The following is a 5800-nucleotide window of genomic DNA, read 5'->3' as shown; positions in this document are numbered from 1 at the left end:
TAAGGTTTTGGAATTATGATGAAAGTGAGGACTAAATGTTGAATATACATGATTTTTTATGCTAATCTGTGATAAATGGTAAGCTTGTGGCTTTAATCAATGGATAATGATTGTATGTCATATTTTGAAATCGGGGCTATTTAGGGAATCAAAATCGGATTTCTGGAAGGGCTCCAATGGGGAAAAACACATTTTTATTTTTGTTTTCTAGGTCCTTAGCGGACGCCATGGTGACTTGGAGGACTTTATGGTATGGTAGTAACGGGAGTCACTGAGGTCGTCACAGCCAGACATATTTAGGTTCGAATACAAATGTTGTCATAAACTTTGATTTGTTAGTCAATTGAGATGTCGTTCACAGCATTGGAAAGCTAACACTTGGTACTATCTCACGATGATGCCTTAAAAGGATGAATGTGAAGTATTGACATTGAATTATTTTATAATGTTTTGATTGTTGTAGAGGCCTCAGTTGTTTATGCGCGAGTTGTTTATACAAAAGTTGCAATTGTTAATTTTCGGAGTTTTGTAGGTTGTTTGGCTATTTTTAACCATTGTGTGATGTTGTCTTGTTGTAAGTTGATGATCAAACGTAAGTTAATCGACTTTGTTGAAATTGATGCACATTTCTAGAATATTCTAGCATAAATACATGACAATGTTTAGAGAAAACTAGAATAGTCTAAAGTTTCTACATGTTTCTAGAGTGTTCCAATGATTCTTAGATTTACTTATAGTCTAGAAAGTTCTATGTAAATGTAATGTAGAAAAGACCACAAGAGCCTAGATAGTTCTATTCTAGAAACATCCTTAAGCTCCTATAAATAGGCAAACATATGTGTAATTATCTTCAAGCCTTTAAGCCTTTAAGGTCCAATATCAATAACAATGAAGGCTTCATTCTACTATTACTCTCCTCCTAAACAAATTGATTACTTATGTGTTTCCATGCTCCGATACGAGCTCACACACTACTTGCTACTATCTTTCAACTATCAACCAAAGCTCTTTACACTATCCTACTACATTCTAAACTATCACTACTACCTCAAATACCAACAGTGGTATCAGAGCTACGTTCGGTCATTCACGGGGCGTAGCAAACTATTTCTTCTTGTCACCAACAATTTTATTAAAACTAGAAAATAAGGCCTCCGACTCAAACACAAAGGAGTACAGGTAGCTACACGGCCCGACTCTGTTTGAGTTAAAACCCAAAACTAAAAATGAAAGAGAGGAGTTCAAGTAGCCTAACAGTTTGACCCTCTTAATTTCAAGTTTAACTAATGTCGTAAACCTATGGCAAATAAGGCTCGAGTTTTGATAGAGCACAAGTCCAGGCGATAAAAGATTGAGACTTGTGGCCTCTGAGGCTCAACTTGAGTACAAGCCTAGGAAGACAAATGCAACTACTAGAGCAAGAATGAGTCCCTGTCAAAATTCTTCTACAAGAAAGACAAGGAGACTCATAAGTAACTAAGAAGCAAGAGTGATGACAAGGAGATTCACATGCAACTAGACAAAAAAAGTGGTCTTTGCTAGAAGTCTTTAACAAGACAAACAAGGAAGATCAGAAACACAACTAAGGAGTGAAAATGATTCTCATCAAAAAGCCTTCAACAGTGTTGAGAAAGAGTTTACTAACATTCATTGAGACAAGTAGTGTGACAAAGTGGAATCACGATGGAGGTAATGCTTTTCAAAATAGAATATATTACACAAGAGTATCAATGGAGGAGGAGATAGTTTCTCAAATTCACATTTGAATAATTATGGACTACACTTGGAGTTCTAGAAATATGCATCAAGGAGGAGTGTTGAAATTGATGCACATTTCTAGAATATTCTAGCATAAATACATGACAATGTTTAGAGAAAACTAGAATAGTCTAAAGTTGCTACATGTTTCTAGAGTGTTCCAATGATTCTTAGATTTACTTATAGTCTAGAAAGTTCTATGTAAATGTAATGTAGAAAAGACCACAAGAGCCTAGATAGTTCTATTCTAGAAACATCCTTAAGCTCCTATAAATAGGCAAACATATGTGTAATTATCTTCAAGCCTTTAAGCCTTTAAGGTCCAATATCAATAACAATGAAGGCTTCATTCTACTATTACTCTCCTCCTAAACAAATTGATTACTTATGTGTTTCCATGCTCCGATACGAGCTCACACACTACTTGCTACTATCTTTCAACTATCAACTAAAGCTCTTTACACTATCCTACTACATTCTAAACTATCACTACTACCTCAAATACCAACAGACTTTATGAGAGAATCGATGAATGGTGGAAGTACCTTGGTTATTGATTATTGTGTTGTGATGAACATTCATATATGGTGATAAGTATATGTTGCTGTGTTAACATGATAACTGGTGATAATTACTTTTTGTTGTGGTTAGGTCATCCAGAAGAGGGATTACTTGAGTTTTCAGTGCATTATGTTAACATTAGAGAAGAGTCTTACCGCGTTTATTTTGTTGTGCATTGATGTACATGAGCATTACATCATTGAGTTGTGTTAAGAAGCATGTTTAATAGTTCAGAGAGGGGGCTAGTGGTTTGTTCCAAGCTCACAATGGGCGATTATAGCTCATAAAAGGGGCTCATGGGATCAGAGAGGGGACTCGGTAATACCTTATACATATATGTTTAGAATAATATGCATATGGTATTATTATGTGGTACATGAATTTCATACATAAGAAGCGAAATAGGATAACTATCAAAACAATACACAAAATTTGAATGTATCATGGCCATAAGGTACAACCCTGTAGGTACTAATGCATAATCTCTAGAGTGCATAAACTGAAGGCTCAAATCACAATGATATCTATCCAAGAGACATCCTCAAGCAAGCTAGGTCATCCTACCTTTTCCTTTATCCTGTCTTGAACATCCTAAAAAGATATAATAGGATTGAGGTGAGATTACTAAATCTCAGTGAGTCCCCATATCTTATGAGTCCACTCGGTTCTACAGGGTACATGCATCAACCCTGATCCACCATTGATATAGGGCTTCCTCACAGTCAAGTACAAAATACACAACAACACGTAGTATCGCAATTGGGAGTTCATTGAGTGCCCAATGCAAAACAATCAAGTATTCAGACCCGTAACCACGTACGAGGAATCTAGAAATAGTATCTTCCTGTCTACCTAGGCTGCACAATCCACACCCTCGGTGAGTCCCAAGTCCCTAGCATCACGAGACTCACATAAGATCACCATATGATGAGTCAGATGAGTAAAAAGTAATTCACGCCTACTTGGCTACAAAATCTCATCTATGATGAGTTACCGTTGTGATTTCCTACGTTGTGTCATGACCCCGTCAATCATCTATACGCAGATGGGTATTACAAGTGCGAAAATGCCTACATGAGTGCATAAGCCCACCAAGCGAAAGCGCTAGCAATATTGCCTACTTGGCATCACCAGAGGCGGTACCAAAATGCCAATATTACCTACATGGCATCACTTCTCCACCATACCAAGCACATTGATGTGAGCCGCAAGTGGGGATAAGACCCACAAAAGCTCATATCAATGTTACCTCAGGTATGCCCAACCCATCGATGTGAACCACAAGTGGTAAACTCTCTATAAGACCCTCAAAATCACATCGCAACGGTAGTCAATCGGAAACTATGTCCAATCACATAGTGTTGCCTTACCACCTAGTAGCTTAGGCCTACTTAGATTCAAGCATACATCTCAACGACATTCGAACGTTCAACCGAAACAAACAGAAATCAAACAGAGTAAATGATCACATTACCGTATTTATCAACATAATGCATTATATTAAAATACAAACAAGAGAGGCATGAAGAAGTAATCATTGTATATAGTTCATCACTGTAGTACAAAACATTATTTACACGTATAACAGAGGCATGGTACGATAATTTCCTCATATCGCGTATGTTAGCATAATTAATGCCCCAAGATCCTTGGCATGAAGCTTTTTTAACTTCACTGCATAATAGTGTATTAAAAGAGCTTTTTGATGCTTCAAACCGCTCGTCAAACAAACCTACAGTTCCTGATTTATGGTGGAAACAAGAACCATAATTTTTGTGCAACCTGCCAGATTCTCCAGGCGAGGACGATGCGAGCCGCTAGGAGAGGTCGCCCGGGAGGTCGGGGAAACGCCACTAGGTGAGCTCGGGGCGAGCTCCAGGCGAGGTCTTGGTAGAAAGTTCAATGAAGAAAAAGTGGCTTCTTCGCGAGGCATGGTCAAGGACATGCAATTATCAAAAATCCAATAGCAATCACAAATTCACATGTTTGCACTCATTATATCATCTTAGGGTTCATATAACATGCAGTTTCATGGAGTCAACTCACAAATCCCTTCCCAACCATGCAAATCCCTAAACCCAAAGTCTCTAACTATGGACTCATCTTGATTAGAGAAAAAACCCAGGTTCAGAAGAGCTCAAAGATTTGGTGCATGCAAGAGATGAAGATGGATGTTTGATGTTGTTATCTACTATCTCCCCTTATATCACGTTTTCTTTCTTCCTCTCACAAATCTATTTTTTGGGAATGATCCAATGAGGTGTGAGTGTCCAAACAAGGCTTAAGTCCCTAATATAAGTGATATAAGGACTATAATACCCCTCTTCGTAAATTGGTCTCATTTAATGAGAAATAATCCTAATAAACTTACCATTCACCCTAATAGATCCTTTAGAGCGTCAATTAGAAATTAATTGTACCGAGGTATTACATTCTCCCCCCTTAAATAGAATTCTCCCTCAAATTCGAAAAAATTACCAAAATAGATATGGGTAAAGGTTTCACATTTATGACTCGACTTCCCACATAGCTTCATCAGGACACGACCCTTCCCATAGAACTTTCACAAGAGGTTTCTCCTTATTCCTCACGGATCTAGTAGCATGCTCCGAGATGCGGCTTGGTCTCGGTTCAAAGGAAATATCCGGTTCCACTTCAATCGTCTCTGGAAGGATGGGATGAAACGTATCCAGTACAAAATTTGAAGGCAGCAATGCTAACTAATATGCAATTTCACATCTCCGACTCATAATTTGATAAAGTCCCAAATAAATTTAAATTAATAAAAATTAAATTTATATGTCAATTTTAAAACAAAAAAAAAAAATTAAATATCTTCTTTATATTCTAGAATAAATAATTTTTTTTAAACAATTCTAAATAAAGGAAAATTTAGATTGATATTTTAATATAGTTCTAAATTGAATCTTATTATTCTCTCTGTCCCATAAAAAGTGATTCAGTTGACAATTTAACACATTAAAAAAATTTATAAATGAAAGAGAAAGAATAATATTTCTACTCCTTTACTAGTATTGAAAATGATGAAAGTAATATTAATTTAAAGGTAGAATTAGATGAAAAAAATTAATACATTAAAAATGATCATTCATTTTGACTCAATATAATAATATTTAATTTTCTACTCATCATAATATACATCAAATTAAAGATAATTTTGTATAGATTCCAGAATTTCAAGAATATCTTAAGTCGGAGTTACGAGTAAAACGTTATGACCTGTTTAGTTGAAGGTACACCATAGTTGCGAAAATGAGTTTTGTTCATGAGTTCCTTCTTCTTTCTCTTCACTCTCAATTATGATTTTTTTGGGATAAAAGGATAGAAAATGCATCTAATTCAAGTCCTTATGTCATTAACTAGAAATGGCTAGTTACCACAATGTCCTCCATGACATGTCCCTGACCAATAATCAGGAGTAAATCCTTTCTTGAAAATATGAACTTTAACTTCTTCAAAG

Source organism: Vicia villosa, linkage group LG1, assembly GCF_029867415.1.
Source record: "Vicia villosa cultivar HV-30 ecotype Madison, WI linkage group LG1, Vvil1.0, whole genome shotgun sequence".
NCBI lineage: Eukaryota > Viridiplantae > Streptophyta > Magnoliopsida > Fabales > Fabaceae > Vicia > Vicia villosa.
Note: the sequence above shows the minus strand (reverse complement) of the source record.